Source organism: Urtica dioica, chromosome 8 (genome assembly GCF_054948205.1).
Source record: "Urtica dioica subsp. dioica isolate 48M chromosome 8, U.dioica_male_clone48M_v1_H2, whole genome shotgun sequence".
Classification (NCBI taxonomy): Eukaryota; Viridiplantae; Streptophyta; class Magnoliopsida; order Rosales; family Urticaceae; genus Urtica; species Urtica dioica.
The window spans coordinates 49,627,334-49,635,911 of record NC_142763.1 but is presented as its reverse complement, the minus strand read 5'-3'; the positions used below and the strand labels follow the sequence as shown (position 1 = coordinate 49,635,911).

General features: G+C 36.5%; 1 pseudogene; it reads right to left on the bottom strand.

The window, feature by feature from the left end:
- Positions 1-6,388: 6,388 nt before the first annotated feature.
- Positions 6,389-7,055, bottom strand: LOC149389995 (subtilisin-like protease SBT3 pseudogene; annotated as a pseudogene).
- Between the last annotated feature and the right edge of the window lie 1,523 nt (positions 7,056-8,578).

Here is an 8,578-nt window from a genome sequence, read left to right as displayed (position 1 = left end):
CCGTGAATTTCTAATCATGCTCTTCCTGAATCTGAGCTTCCCTCAATTCTACTCTCAAACACTCCCTAAGTGTTTAGTAATCTTCGATGTCAATGCACGTGAATCTTCAATCACGAAATCACAAAATCCAAAAGAAACTCTAACGCTTAATAAGAATATGAATAGCGTTCAGAGTATTGCACCACAGCCATCAAATAATTAGTTTTTCAGTTCGCGGGTCTTGCATGTCTAAGAACTCTAATTGTGTAAATGAATGCGTCCAAAGACCACTAAAGACAGAGGCTTTCTTTTATAGTAGTATCCATCTCTAGAAGTCGAAAATAGGATTTCTTTACCCATTCATCCAGAGAAATTAAAGTATAAAGTATTTTGCTGTCAATTTTTGCGAAACATAAAATTTGCTAAAATTACAGTTCTGTGTACAGCGGTCAAGATATCTCAACATATCCTGAAGAATGTTATAAGACAGCTTGCCGAATAGACTTACATGAAATAATAAATCAACAACACACATAACACTATTAAAATTATAAAGTGAACATGTTAAATATTTGAAAAATACGTGTATCTTTGTATCTTTCGGTAAAAATATCTTTCAAGCTAATTTAGAAAGTACCAGTTTGTTTACCCCGCGCGTTGCCGCGGGTTGTAATTTATCTCATATTACAATGAATAATATTAGACGATGTTATAGAGTGAAAAGAATAATTTCAAATTCATAAAAAGTAAAAGTGAATTATCTACTCTTTAATATATATATATATATATATATATATATATATATATATATATAACATAGTATATAATTGACACTACCAGAAATATGGGATACAACTACATTTTTTTTTAACTTCAGTTTAGCATTTTAATGAAGTCTTTTAAGATAGACTATGGTCACCTTTTTTTTTTCCTATATTAGACTCTAGTCGAATATAAAACTATAGTTAATGGTCTTTTTTTCTCTACAGTCAATATAAAGAAGTAGTGGTAATACCCAAAAAATTAAAAATTATCAAAATTTCACTACTTTAAAATGGAGGGAAGTTTCCCACTAAAATTTAACACCTTTCACTACAGCTAAATCTAAAGAAGTAGTGGTAGCACTAAAAAAATAAAAAAATTCTAACATTTCACTATTTTGTTGATGTTGGAGGGAAATTTCCCACAATTATTTTGTTTTAAGCGGTACATCAAAATTCTAAAACTGACTAAGTAAAAAAAAATAAATCATCTCTCTCATCTTCGTATATCACTCTCTCTCTCTCTCTCTCTCTCTCTCTCTCTCTCTCTCTCTCTCTCTCTTCGTAACCTTCAGATGCTCTCTCTCTATCTCTCATCTTGTATCTTTCTAGAGTCACCCTTTCTCTAATATTTTTCTCGGATTTGTTAGTGAGCAATTTCTAGGGTTTGACGTCGGAGTGAGTTCAAGAGGCCAAAATTCTTATCTCCGTCGATAGACTTCGTGTCTTCTTAGGTCGAAAAGCTCGACGGAGATTCGATAGACTTGGGGCTTCGAGCTTGAGAGGTAAATCATTGCTTGCTGAAAGTATTGCAGAGGTAAATCATCACTCGTGTTTGTATTCTCTTCTTTTTTTTCATCGGTAGAAATTAGGGGTTCCTTCCCCTCTGAGGGAGCCTAGGTCAGATTTGGGGCTTTAGCTTAGTGTTTTTTGATTGACGAATATTGAATATTGTTGCAATCCTCTTATTATTTTGGTCGAATCCTCGTTTTTCCTTTGTTTCATGGTCTCAGAAGAGTTTGACCTAGTTCACTTTGGGGCTTTGTCAATTTTCTTGCTCTATTTTTTGTTTGTGGGTTCGGAGCAAAGGATTATTACCTGTACTATTCAAATATCTGGGATTAATGTGATCTTGTGAGAGGTTTATATTGAACATATTATTTTGTTGGCTACATTGCATCTCTTTGAAATTATATATAAATATTACATATGAAATATATTACATCGATTTTTCAGAAGAGATATCCGTGCGATTGTTTCTGTGCGAAGATTTATTCGATTGAATGTATTTCGTTTCTGTAATTTCAGAAGAGATCGTCGTCGTCGGCTTTAGCTTCGAGCCGAGGGTTTAGCACTGTCTCGGCTCCGAAATGCGCGGCGTCCGATCCAGAACAGTTGAAGAGCGCGCGAGAGGACATCAAGGAGCTTCTCAAGACTACCTTCTGCCATCCTCTTTTGGTATAAATTAGTATATCTGTGTTGCTGTATTCGATTTTTCTTACAACAGACCAAGACTAGTTAATCTGGTTATGCTATTTCGAATTAGGTCTTAGCACCATTTGCACTGATTAGGAAGTGTTCGTGTCATGAATTTGGCTAATTCGCTTCTTTCTTTCGTTTTAATCTATTTATTTATTCTGCAAGTTTTTTTTTTTTTTTTTTTTTTTTGCTGAAGATTGGAAATAGTGAACCACTGAAGCAAAATAAAAGCTCACCAGTTCATTTGATAATGTTTTCCAGCAATTAATTGTTTTGTTTTAATGATTTTTCTGTTGGGAATTATTTATCCATGATTCTGAGAGTTATCATTTATTATATTCTGTGCGATAGGTTCGCCTGGGATGGCACGATGCAGGCACTTACAACAAGAACATTGAAGAGTGGCCACAGCGAGGTGGCACTAATGGAAGTTTGAGATTCGAGATCGAGCTCAAATACGCAACCAATGCTGGTGTGACTAGGAAAATGAAATTCATAACTGCGATGGTTGATAGTTTGCTTTTTGGAATAAGAATATCATTGGTAATTTCAGGTCTTGTGAATGCTTTGAAGCTTCTTCAACCAATCAAAGAGAAGTATGCTGGTGTGACCTACGCCGACTTGTTCCAGCTGGCCAGCGCTACTGCAGTGGAGGTATTTTTATTTTAAGTTTTTCTTTTAACTTAAAACTGCAATCTAAGATTTTCAAATGCGTACAAATTTCAACTCATGAAGTGCTTTTGAGAATTCAGGAAGCCGGAGGTCCTAAACTGCCCATGAAATATGGAAGAATAGATGTGACAGGACCTGAACAGTGCCCGGAAGAAGGCCTGCTTCCCGGTGAGTGAAAAAACTTCTATTCGCTACTAATTCTTTTGTTGTGCCATGCTTGGTTTGTTACCATTGTCGGCTTTGTTTGTAAAATACTTGCTGTCCAATTTTTCACAGATGCCGGTCCTCCTTCCCCTGCACAGCATCTTCGAGATGTTTTCTATAGAATGGGCTTGAATGACAAGGTGAGCTTTTGAAGACTTAGCTTACGAATCTGAATTAGATGTCTTATTATATCTGTTTTACCTTCAAGAAATTGTTGCACTGTCCGGTGCCCACACGCTTGGAAGGTCTAGACCCGATCGTAGTGGCTGGGGCAAGCCAGAGACTAAGTATACGGTATTGAAACATGCGTGCTCTTTTAGTTTCAGGAACTTTGTTTACAAAATGAGAATGATAATGAAAAAGTAAATTGGCAAGAGTTTTGAATTCATAAACTAGCATATGGAAATTAATTAGTGTTAGGGACATCTAATGGAGACCCTGAATTGAACTCTACTTTCATTCAAACTATTAGGGTATTTGAGTTTGGTGGTGATTTGCAGATTCCTCGTTTGTTGAAGAAAGATGCGATTGTGAGATATTTTATCCTGTCTCATTTATTGGGTCTGATTGTGATTTTTGTGAGTTAAGATGTAGGGTCTTAATTGATTGTGGATTTGTGTTCATATTTTTTACCTTCTTAATCTTCGTTTGATGCTCGTTCTTGGATTTAAAAATGATTTTGGTGTTTATGTATGTGTTTGGTGTTGAGTGTGTACGGAGAGCTGCAGGGTCTGAACAATATATCCTGAAGTGTTTGGTGTCTTAGATTCGCTATGGTCTTTTATATACAAACTGTAATTTTCTCATGCTCACATAGAAACTCGATTATTTCGATAGTTCTCTTAAATTCTTCCTTATTTCTCTATGGAATATATTTCACTTCAAAACAGTCAGGTATTTCTGCAGACATGTGTCTTAGATTCCCCTATTGTAGTGATGATTATTGTGGCTGATCTGTCTCATTTGGAAGGTACCATAACAATTTCATTAATAGAAGCAGCAAGGTTTGCATTAAATGAATACAACAAAACTGAGGTGAGTGAGTGAATGTGTATCCAAATTAAGAACGACAGTACATAGATAGATGATCATACGTATAGTCGAGTTACAAATGGATTAAATTCAGGGCCTCAATCTGGAGTTGAAGAACATTACTGAGGCATGGGAGAGCTCGTTGCAATCGTACAATTTTCTGTTGGAGGCTACTGATGGCTGCTTCTTCAAGGCACTGGTGGTTCAAAAAGACCTTAAGCTCTTCAATTTTATATAAAGCTCAATTGCCTTAGAAAATTTGATTTAACATAAACATCTACACAAATATATATTTTATGCATTTATTTCAAATACCTGATCATTTTTACTAGACTAGCCTCTGACAGGTTAGTGGTGCGAGTTTGGTACGACACCGAGCTTCAACAGGGACACCGAGCTAGGACGCGAAGTTGAGTTTCGACGCTTCGTGACTGAAAAAGAGAAAAAAGAGAGAGTAAGGAGCGAGAGGCTGGTGGTGATGGAAGTGGGCGGTGGTGGTCGAAGTCGCTGAGTGAGAAATAACTTACTAAGGTTAGGCGCGAGAGGTGCGGGACTGATGCGCGGGAGGCACATGGCTGAGGTGAGGCTTCGACTGAGTTGCGACGGGGTTCTCGACAACAACGAAGACATCATGGTTTCGAGCACTGGAGACACGGCAACGGAGACGACGGGGCTGTTGGGGGAGGCTGCTGAGACGTTTTCAAAACCTCGCTGCTACCAGAAAATTTTGTGTATGTATGTAGGTATGTTTTAAGTGGCTAAGTGGCTTTAGATACTAGTTTTCAAAACATTTTCTATTTGTTTTTATAAGTTCCAAAAACTTGTAATGTAATCTTTATGTAAATGATATTTTTAATTGATTTAATGAAATATGAGATTTTTTGTATATTTATTTATTATAAATGTATTTTATTTTATATTTATTTAAATATATTTTTTTTGTATAAACTACATAAATAAGATGTAGTCTATATTGTTAAAATATAATTTCATGAATTTCAACTACAGCTAATCAATGTAGTCTTCAACAGAAAAGACAGGAGTTATAGGCAAAGAGATAAGACTCTAGTGCAATAGATGGCACAAAAACGCCGTAGTCTGTCTAATTAAATCAATTAAGACTACTTGTTAAAACTGTAGTGTTTTTTTCTTATGTAATTGAGTTATATATAACTACATCATAATGCTGTAGTATTTATAGATGAGACTAGTAAGACTACATCTATAAAATGTAGTTATATATTTTAACTACAGTTTTATAAAACAGATACACTACGGCCAAAAACTGGAGTCATAATCAAAGAGATAAGACTACAGTGCAATAGATGACAGTCAGTAAACTGTAGTCGACTTAAAATGACTACGGCGTTCGGCAATAGTTAGAGGCCAAATTTCTGGTAGTGTGATAACACTTTTTTTTATATGAATGTAATGTTTAGATGTATGTATAACATCGAACAATAGATATATTTGTATAATTTTTTTATTTTGTATTTAAATTTTAATTAATGATTTTTAATACTTTTATTAATTTTATTGATCTTAAGGACAACAAAGCCATAACATAACTTGCATACAGAGAAAACCAAATTGATGAGACTATATATCATTAAGACCTCTCCTCATTTTTTTTGTCTTTTTGGTTTATTTATTTTGCTCCTTTGTGAATGTAAAATTTATAGATATATTATTCTAATTCATTTTATTTTAAGAAAATTGGCTGCCTAAGCCACAGAATCTATAGCAATTTAAATTTGGCCAAAGTTTTGTAAATAATCTGTAAATAGCCTAGTTGATTATGTGACTGCATATTTATGACGATTTTTTTACAGCTATGTCCTTGTATATATATTTCGGATTAGTAACTGTAAATTAGGCAGTTTTTTTTAAATTGAAATAAATATATAAAATCAAATTGGTAAGTAATAATTGAAATTTCAAATTTAGGACGAAAATCCATGAATATTTTGGGTCATAAATTTATAATTTTGAGGCCGTGGATTTGAATATCTTAGCGCATTTTTTAGGTGATTAGTTTCTAATTTCCTTACATAACATTATCTGAAAATCTGTTAATAATATTTCCATTTATTGATAATCTTTTTCTGTTGGGCAATTGGCGGCATAAATACCTCAACTCTTCGGGTTTATACACTTTAATACCACATCTTTTTTTTTCGCGGCTAAAATACCTAACGTTGGTTATTAGCACCATCGTTAAGTTTAAAACGTGAACTGCTGACGTGGACTCTCAAAAACAATTAAATCGACAGAAAAAACTGAATAAAAATTTGAACAAGAAAAATTCGCGTTCCCCGGTATGGTGATCGACCCAAAAGACGGACTTACGGTGATAAAATACGCACAGAGCACCGAATCCCCAGCACCGAAACCTTCACCGTGGAACTCGCCGGAGTTTTCACCTTGACACCGTATGGCGGGACCGTCCCCAACGTTGGTCACGACCCTCTTGAACTTCACGACCCCAGACTTGTCCGCGGTCTCGCAGGCCGCCACGAAAGACGGGTAGTTCAGATCCAAGGAAGCCCTCGAACAATTATTGGCTTTCGTCCTCGTGACGGCCGCGATTTGGTCGGCGGTGAAGTTGAGAGCGCACATGAAGTCCACGTAGTCCTGCGGGGCCGCGTCGTAGACCAAGCCGGGATCGACGGCCCTGTTGGGGTCCACGTGGCCGGACCCCAGTGCCAGAGGCGAAGCCGGGCGGTCGGGCAAGTTGTCGATGATGGGCTTCCCTGTGTTGTCGAGCGGGTTCGCGGTGGTCATAATGGCGGACTTCACCGCCGCGGGGCTCCAATCAGGGTGAGCCGATTTCAGCATCGCCGCGACTCCGAAGATGTGGGGGCAGGCCATGGAGGTTCCGAAGAGGATATTGTAGTTGCTCGAGATCGCCACGTTTCTCCCGAGCATGGCGGTCTCGACGCCGGGGACCCAGGCGGCGAGGATCCGGGCAACGCAAATTTTTCTTGTTCAAATTTTTATTCAGTTTTTTCAGTCGATTTAATTGTTTTTGAGAGTCCACGTCAGCAGTTCACGTTTTAAACTTAACGATGGTGCTAATAACCAACGTTAGGTATTTTAGCCGCGAAAAAAAAAGATGTGGTATTAAAGTGTATAAACCCGAAGAGTTGAGGTATTTATGCCGCCAATTGCCCTTTTCTGTTTGATGGTTACTCATTATATTTTGGCCGCCAATTGTTATTCAAATTTTACAGTTTCCTACAATTGAACGTTCGAATTGTTTCTCCCAGAATTCATAACCGTCCAAGAAGCATGGATAAATGGTTGTCCTTTTCTCTAATTGATTCAGGTTTGTGTTTTTCTCTCAATTATGCAGTATTGTTAATTGTTTCGTCACTCTAATTTTACCCTTTTTTCCAGTGAAATTATTTGAGCAACAATGCCATGATTCATCGAAAGCATTATTGCCTTATTCTAGTCATGAAGATTTCGGGGCATAAATTGTATTGTATGATGAACCCGGTTTGAGGAATTTTCCTATGAATTTTGAAATTAATGTCAATAACGTATTTAAACGCAAATATGTACTTCAAATGGCTATTGGCATGACTGCAGTTCGCAATAATTTTGAATTCAAGGTGTTTAGATCTAGTAAAACTCGTTACAACATTGGTTGTTCGAATCTGCAGTGTTCTTGGAAGTTAAATGCGTCGGTTTGCAAGAAATCTGGATTATGGGTCAGAACGTCATATGTTAAAGATCATACTTGCTATGGTCAATCAATTGTGCACAAGAATAAACACGCATCTTCTGTTCTTATTAGCAAATGTGTCAAAGATGATTTCAGGGGTTCATTGGCAAATCAAATTACTCCTTCCGGTGTTGCTGAAATAATGAGGACACGATTTAACGTGGAGGTAACATATTTTCGGGCATGGAAGGGTCGTAAAGAAGCTCTGAGGGATCTTCGTGGTGATTTTGAAGAGTCATATAGTCATTTACCATTAGTTGGTGAAATGACCAGAGAGAAAAACCCAGGTTCTTATTTTACAACTTATTTACAATTCAAGAAGTCTGTAAATATTATATAAATTTACACTATGTTTACATTTTATTATTTGTTATTTACTACATTCATTGTAAATTAAAGATTTATTTACTCAATAGTTACCTTGTCCTGTTGTAGGTTCTTATACTATGACCGAGACCGAACCTGATGGTACTTTTAGGTATTTCTTCCTTGCATTTGGTGCTTCTATACAAGGATTTCAATTTTGCCGCCCGGTAATATCCGTTGATGGTACTTTCTTGAAAGAAAAATCTCATGGTACTTTACTATTGGCTACTGCTCAAGATGGTGACAATCATTTGTTCCCATTAGCCTTTAGTATTGTGGATTCTGAAAATGATAAATCTTCGTCTTGGTTTATGATGCATCTTCGAGTTGCGTATGGTGTTAGAAAAGAGTTGGG